Genomic DNA, 9,057 nt, shown 5'->3' with positions numbered 1-9,057 from the left:
TCCTAAACCCTAAACCCTAAAGCCAAAACCCTAAACCCTAAACCCTAAACTCTAAACCCTAAACCCTAAAACCATAAACCCTAAACCCTAAACCCAGAACTCTAACCATAAACCCTAAACCATAAACACTAAACCCTAAACCATAAACCCAAAACCCTAATCCCTAAACTCTAAACGCAAAACACTAAACCCTAAGCTTAAACCCTAAACCCTAAACTGTAAATCCTAAACCTTAATCCCTAAGCCTAAACCCTAAACTCTAACCCCTAAACACGAGACTCTCTACACTAAAACCTAAACCCTAAACCCTAAACCCCAAACCATAAACCCCAAACCATAAACCCTAAATCCTTAACCCTAAACACTAACCATTAAATCCTAAACCCTAAACCCTAAACACTAACAACTAAACCCTAATTCGTAATCCCTAAACCCAAATCCCTAACCCTAAACCCTAAACCCTAAACCCTAATGCCCAAACCAAAAAACCCAAACCCTATCCCTAAAGCCCTATATCCTAAACCCTAAACCCTAAACACTAAACCCTAAGCACAAAACCCTAACACTAAACCCTAAACCCAAGAACGTAAACCCAATGCCCTAAACCCTAAACCCTAAATACTAAACACTAAACCCTAAACCCAAATCCCTAACCCTAAACCCTAAACCCCAAACCCTAAACCCTAAACCCTAAACCCTAAACCCCAAAATCTAAACCCTAAACCCTATAACCTAAACCCCAAACCCTAAACCCTAAACCATAAAACCCTAAACCGTAAACCCTAACACTAAACCCAAAACCCTATATCCTATACCATAAACCCAAAACCCTAACCCCAAAACATTAAACCCTAAACCCTAAACCCCAAACCCTAATCCCTAAACCCAAATACCTAACCCTAAACCCCAAACCCTAAAATCGAAATCCTAAAACATTAAACTCCAAACCCTACCCTATAAACCGTAAACCCTAATCCCTAAGCCTAAACCCTAACCCCTAAACCCTAAGCCCTAAACACTAAACCCTAAACCCGAAACCCTAAACCCTAAGACCTCACCCAAGACCATCAACCCTAAACCCTAAACCCTAAACCATAATCCCCAAACCCTAAAACTTAAACCCGAATCCCCAAACCCTAAACACTTAACCCTAAACCCCAAACCCAAAGCCCAAAACCCAAAACCATTAAAACTAAACCTTAAACCCTAAACACTAAGCCCTAAAACCCTAAACCCATAAAACTAAACCCTAAACCCAAAACCCAAAACCTTGCACCCTAAACCCTAATGCCTAACCCTAAACACTAAACCCTAAAACCTAAACCCAAAACCCAAAACTGTAAACCCTAAGCACTAAAGCCTAACCCTAAACCCAAAACCCTAAACCCCACAACCTAAACCTTAAACCTCAAATCCTAAGCCCTAAACACTAAACCCCAAACCCTAAAACCTAAACGCCAAAACCTAAACACTGAACCCAAAACCCTAAACACTAAACCCTAACCCAAAACCCAAAACCCTAAATCCTAAACCCTAAGCCCTAAATCCTAAACCTTAAACACTAAACCATAAACCCTAAACCCTAATCCCTAACCCAAAACCATAAGCCCTAAACCCTAAATCCTAAACCCTAAACCATGAACCGTAAAACATAAACCCAAAACCCTAAAACCTAAACGCCAAACCCTAAACCCTAAACCCTAAACCCTAACCCTAAAACCTAAACCCTAAACCATAGACCTTAAGCCCTAAGCCCTAAGCCCTAAACCCAAAACACAAAGCCGGAAAACCCTAAACCCTAATCCCTAAACCCTAAGCCTTAAACCCTAATCCCGAAACCCTAAACACTAAACACTAAACCCGAAACCCTAAACCCAAAACCCTAAACCCTAGTCCCAAAACCGAAACCCTATGCCCTAAACCCTAAACCCTAAACCCTAAACCCCAAAACCTAAACCATAAAACCTAAACCCTAAACCCAAAACCCAAAACCCTAAACACTAAACCCTAAACCCTAAACACTAAACCCTAAGCCCAAAAACCCTAAACCCTAAACCCTAAACACTAAACCCAAATCCCTCGTCCAAAAAACCCTAATCCCAAAACCCTAAACCCAAAAACCTCAAACCCTAATCCCTAAACCATAAACCCTAATGCCCATACCCTAAAACCTAAAGCCTATACCCGAAACCCTAAATCCTAAACCCTAAACCCTAAACCCTAAACCCTAAACGTTCACCCTAAACCCCAAACCCTAGAACCTAAAGCCTAAGCCTTAAAACCTAAACCCTAAACCCTAAGCAAAAAAGCCTTAACCCAAATCCCTAACCCTAAACCCTAAACCCCAAACCCTAAACCCTAAACCCTAAACCCTATAACTTAAACACCAAACCCTATACCCTAAACTGTAAACCCTAAACCCTAAACCCAAAACACTAAACCCTAAACCCTGAACCCCAACGCTAATCCCTAACCCCAAATCCATAACCCTAAACCCTAAACCCTAAACCCCAAACCCTAAAACCTAAATACTAAACCGTAAACTCTAAGCGCTACCCTCTAAGCTGTAAACCCTAATCCCTAACCCTAAACCCTAAACCCTAAACCCTAAACCCTAAAACCCTAAGCCCTAAACCCTAAACCCTAAGCCCTAACCCTAAACAATAAACCCTAAAACCTAAACCCTAAACCTTAAACGCTAATACCCAAACGCTAAACCCTAAACCCTAAACCTTAAACCTTTGCCCAAAACCCTAAACCCTAAACCCCAAAAACTAAACCCTAAACCATAAACCCAAAACCCTGCACCCTAAACCCTAATCCCCAACCCTAACACCTAAACCTTAAACCCAAAACACTAAACCCTAAACACAAAACCCTAAACGCTAAACCCTAAACCTAAACCCTAAACCCTAAACCATAACCCTAAACCCTAAACTCTAAACCCAAAACCATAGACCCTAAACCCTAAGCCCAAAACCCAAAACCCAAAACACAAAGTCCAAAACCCTAAACCCTAAACCCCGACCCTAAACCCTAAACCTAAAACGATAAACCCGAAACCCTAAGCCCTAACACTATACCCTATACCCTATACCCTCCCTATACCCTAATCCCAAAACCCTAAACCCCAAACCCTAAAGCCTAAATCCAAAACCGTAACCTCTAAACCCTACCCTCTAAGCTGTAAACCCAAATCCCTAACCCTAAACCCTAAACCCTAAACCCTAACCCCAAAACCCTAAACACTAAACCCTAAACCCGAAACCCTAAACGCTAAGCCCTCACCCTAAACCATAAACCCTAAACCCTACACCCAAAACCATAATCCCCAAACCCTAAACCTTAAACGCTAATACCCAAACCCTAAACCCTAAACCCCAAACCCTAAACCCAAAACCCTTAATACTAAAACATCAAACCCTAAACCCTTACCCCAAAAACTAAACCCTAAACCTTAAACCCTAAACCCTGCACCCTAAACCCTAATCCCTAACCCTAACACCTAATCCCTAAACTCTAAACACTAAACCCTAAACGCTAAACCTTAAACCCTAAACCCAAAACCCCAAACCCAAAACCGTAAGCCCCAAACCCTAAACCCAAAATCCTAAACCTTAAAACCAAAACCTTAAACCTTAAATCCTAAGCCCTAAACACTGAACCCCAAACCCTAAAACCTAAACGCTCCCAAACCCTGAACCCTAAATCCTAAACACTGAACCCTAAACACTAAACCCAAACCAAAAACAATAAATCCTAAACCCTAAACCCTAGACACTAAACCCTAAGCCCTAAACCCTAAACCCTAAACACTAAACCCTAAACCCTAAACCCTAAACCCTAATCCCTAACCCTAAACCCTAAGCCCTAAACCCTAAATCCTAAACCCTAAACCTTGAACCGTAAAACCTAAACCCTAAAACCTAAACCCAAAACCCTAAACCCTAAACCCTAAACCACATACCCTAAACCCCAAGCCCTAAACCCTAAACCCAAAACACAAAGCCCAAACCATAAAACCTAATCCCTAAACCCTAAACCCTAAACCCAAAACACAAAGCCCAAAACCCTAAACCCTAATCCCTAATCCCTAAACCCTAAACCTAAAACCCTAAACCCTAATCCCTAAATCCTAAACACTAAACACTAAACCCTAAAACCTATACCCTAAACCCAAAACCCTAAACCTTAGCCCCTAACACTAAACCCTAAGCCCTAAGCCCTAAACCATATACCCTAAACCCGAAAACCTAAACCCTCAACCCAACAACCTAAACCCTAAACCCTAAACCCTAAACACTAACCCCAAAACCCTAAACACAAAACCCTAAACCCTAAACCCTAAGCACAAAACCCTAAACCCTAAACCCTAGTCCCTAATCCCATACACTAAACCCTAAATCCTAAGCACTAAACCCTAAACCCTAAACCCTAAACCCCAATCCCCAAAACCTAAACCCTAATCCCTAACACTAAACCCTAAACCTTAAACCCTAAACCCTAAGCTCAAAACCCTAGCCCTAAACCCCAAACACTAAACCCTAAACCCTACACCCAAAACCCTATTCCCTAAAACTAAGCTCTAAACCCTAAACCCTAAACACTAAACCCTAAACACTAAACCCTCAACGCTAAACCCTAAACCCTAAACCCAAAACCTTAAACCCTAAACCCTAAGCTCTAAACCCTAACACTAAACCCCAAACCCTAAACCCCAAAACCCAAACCTTAAAACTTGAATCCTAAGCCCTAAACCCTAAACGCTAAACCCTAAAACATTAACCCCAAACACTAAACACCATAAACACTAAACCCTAAACCCTAAACACTAAACCCTTAACCCGAAGCCCTAAACCCTAAGCCCTAGACCGTAAACACTAAACCCTAAACACTGAACCTGATGCGAACCTCAAACGACACGCGTTGAGACCCAGCAAACAAAGTTGGAATGCTTGCCCAAGAAAGCTAAAATTCAGATTTTTTGATAGATATGAATGGTAGACCTCGACCCGTTGTTTACGACAAACAAGAACTTTGGTATATACGACCTCAACCCGTTGTTTAGTACGAAACACGAACCTTGGTATAAGGAAGACGCCACAAACGGTGGTGGAAAGCCGTCTGATAAGTCATTGGTGAACGCCACGGGAAATCCCGATAAGTTCGAAAAGTTCTTCAAAAGAACCAAGAAGAAATAAAGCCTCAAAGCCTCACATTTTTATTCTATTCAATTCCTTCTTACAATGGTGAGATATATATAGCTAGTATGGGAGACAATGACATTAAACACTTAACAATTCCCACACAAACATGGGAGACAAGAACATTAAATACATAGCAATTCCCATACAAACATGGGAGACAAAAACATTAAATATACCAACTTACTAGACACATTAATGACTCTCATAACTTACTAAAAACCTATGCAAGCTAAGTTGCCTTGCAATACACCTTTAAGTCAAATCCCATATTTGAATTAACACAGCCATTAAGCAAGATTAGCTCCATCACAAACTTGAATTAAGTTATGTAAGTCTTCATCTTTCTTTGGGCCATGCTTGGAGAGCCCCATTTTTGAATAAGCCCAAATACCTTGAATGAGCCCGTGAAGTATTTCTTTAATCTTCTTGGATCTCGCTCTGATGATAGGCCCAACTAAAACATATAATGGATCCTTCCATGGTGCTTATTGATTGTCATCATTCCCCCACTCTTCAAAAGGATTCGACCTCGAATCCATTCCATGTAATATTAAACCAATAAGACAAGAAAATATTGTAGAAACAACGATCAAAGGAGTAGGAAAAAAAAGAAAAAAAAAAAAAAAATCTGTTTGCTTTCTTTTCTTTTTGACTGTCTCCTTTTTTTTTTCTTTTTTTCTTTTCTGACATATCTTTTTTTTTTTTTTCCCAACTTGCTACAAAACAAGAACAATGAAACAAAACATAAGATAAAAGATAGTAAACCTGATTTTAGAGCCTAAGCTCTGATACCAAATGATGCGAACCTCAAACGACACGCGTTGAGACCCAGCAAACAAAGTTGGAATGCTTGCCCAAGAAAGCTAAAATTCAGATTTTTTGATAGATATGAATAGTAGACCTCGACCTGTTGTTTACGACAAACAAGAACTTTGGTATATACGACCTCAACCCGTTGTTTAGTACGAAACACGAACCTTGGTATAAGGAAGACGCCACAAACGGTGGTGGAAAGCCGTCTGATAAGTCATTGGTGAACGCCACGGGAAATCCCGATAAGTTCGAAAAGTTCTTCAAAAGAACCAAGAAGAAACAAAGCCTCAAAGCCTCACATTTTTATTCTATTCAATTCCTTCTTACAATGGTGAGATATATATAGCTAGTATGGGAGACAATGACATTAAACACTTAACAATTCCCACACAAACATGGGAGACAAGAACATTAAATACTTAGCAATTCCCATACAAACATGGGAGACAAAAACATTAAATATACCAACTTACTAGACACATTAATGACTCTCATAACTTACTAAAAACCTATGCAAGCTAAGTTGCCTTGCAATACACCTTTAAGTCAAATCCCATATTTGAATTAACATAGCCATTAAGCAAGATTAGCTCCATCACAAACTTGAATTAAGTTAAGTAAGTCTTCATCTTTCTTTGGGCCATGCTTGGAGAGCCCCATTTTTGAATAAGCCCAAATACCTTGAATGAGCCCGTGAAGTATTTCTTTAATCTTCTTGGATCTCGCTCTGATGATAGGCCCAACTAAAACATATAATGGATCCTTCCATGGTGCTTATTGATTCTCATCAGAACCCTAAACCCCAAACTCTATACACTAAACCCTAAACCCAAAACCATAAACACGAAACCCAAATCCACAAACCGTAAACACTAAACACTAAATCCAAAACCCTAGTCCCTTACCCAAAACCCTAACCCTAAACTTTGAACCATAAACCCTAAACCAAACACCCTAAATCCAAAACCCTAAACCCTAAACACTGAATCGTAAACCCTTGACCCTAAACCCTAACCCCTAAACACTAAACCCTAAACCGAAACCTCAAAACCCTAAACCCAAAACAAAAAATCGTAAACCCTAATCCCTAAACCCAAGTCCCTAACCCTAAACCATAAACCTTAAGCCCAAAACCCCGAACCCTAAAACCTAAACACTAAACCCTAAACCCCAAACACTAAACACTAACCCTAAAACATATACTCTAAACCGTAAACCCTAAACCGTAAACCCTAAACCCTAAACCCTAACCCTTAAACCTTAAACCAAAATCCCCTACCCGAAACCCTAAGCCCTAAACCCTAAACCCTAAACCATAAACCCAAAACCCAAAACCCCGAACCCTAAACCTAAACACTAAACCCTAAACCCTAAACACTAAACCCTAATGATAAAACCTAAACCCTAAACCCTAAACCCTAAACCCTAACCCCTAAACCTTAAAACTTAAACCCTAAGGACAAAACCTAAACCCTAAACCCTAAACCCTAAACCTTAAACCCTAAACCCTAAACACTAAACCTTAAAACCTAATCGTGAAACCAAAATCCTAAACTATAAACCCTAAAACCTAAACCCAAAACCATAAACCCTAAAACCAAAACCCTAAACCCAAAACCCTAAACCCTAAACACTAAACCTTAAAACCTAATCGTGAAACCCAAAATCCTAAACTATAAACCCTAAAACCTAAACCCAAAACCATAAACCCTAAAACCAAAACCCTAAACCCAAAACCCTAAATCCTAAACCCTAAACCATAAACCCAAAACCCTAAACCCTAAGCCCAAAACCCTAACCCTAAACCCAAAACCCTAAACCCTAAAACCTAAACCATAAACCTTAAATCCAAAGCCCCAACCCCTAAAACCCAAACCCTAAAACCTAAACCCTAAACCCTAAACTCTTAACCCTAAACCCTGAACCCTAAACCCTAAACCTTAATATTAAACCCTAAACCGTAAACCAAAAACCCAAAACCCTAATCCCTAACCCAAAACCCTAAACCCCAAACCCCAAACCCTAAACCCTAAACCCTAAACCCTAAAATCTAGACCCTAAACACCAAACCCTATACCCTAAACCGTAAACCCTAAACCCTAAGCCCTAACACTATACCCTATACCCCTAATCCCGGAACCCTAAACCCAAAACACTAAACCCTAAACTCTAAACCCAAACCCTAATCCCTAACCCCAAATCCCTAACCCTCAACCCTAAACGCTAAATCCCTAACCCTAAAACCTAAATCCTAAACCGTAAACTCTAAACGCTACCCTCTAAGCCGTAAACACTAATCCCTAACCCTAAACCCAAAATCCTAAGCCCTAAACCCAAAACCCAAAACCCTAAACCCTAAACCCGAAATCCTAAACCCTAAGGCCTAACCCTCAACAACAAACCCTAAAACCTAAACCCTAAACCATAATCCCCAAACACTAAACCTTGAACACTAATACCCAAACCCTAAACCCTAAACCCTAAAGCATAAACCCGAAACCCAAAGCCCAAAACCCCCCTTAAAACTAAAGCCCTAAACCGTAAACCCCAAAAACTAAACCCTAAACCCTAAACCCAAAACCCTGCACCCTAAACCCTAATCCCTAACCCTAACACCTAAACACTAAATCCAATACACTAAACCCTAAACACTAAACTCTAAACACAAAACCCTAAACCCTAAACCCAAAACCCAAAACCCAAAACCCTAAACCATAACCCTAAACCCTAAACTCTAAACCCAAAACCATAGACCCTAAACCCTAAGCCATAAACCCTAAACCCAAAACATAAAACCCAAAACCCTAATCCCAAAACCATAAACCCTAAACCCAAAACCCTAAACCTAAAACCCTAAACCCTATGCCCTAACACTATACCCTATACCCTAAACCCTAATCCCAAAACCCTAAAGCCAAAACACTAAACCCTAGAATCTAAACCCAAAACCCTAATCCCTAACCCCAAATCCCTAACCCTAAACCCTAAACCACAATCCTAAACCGTAAACTCTAAACCCTACCCTCTAAGCCGTAAA

The sequence above is a fragment of the Malania oleifera genome, chromosome 13 (assembly GCF_029873635.1).
Source record: "Malania oleifera isolate guangnan ecotype guangnan chromosome 13, ASM2987363v1, whole genome shotgun sequence".
In the NCBI taxonomy this organism is placed as follows: domain Eukaryota; kingdom Viridiplantae; phylum Streptophyta; class Magnoliopsida; order Santalales; family Ximeniaceae; genus Malania; species Malania oleifera.
The sequence above is the reverse complement of the archived record's forward strand: the minus strand, read 5'-3'. Positions refer to the sequence as shown.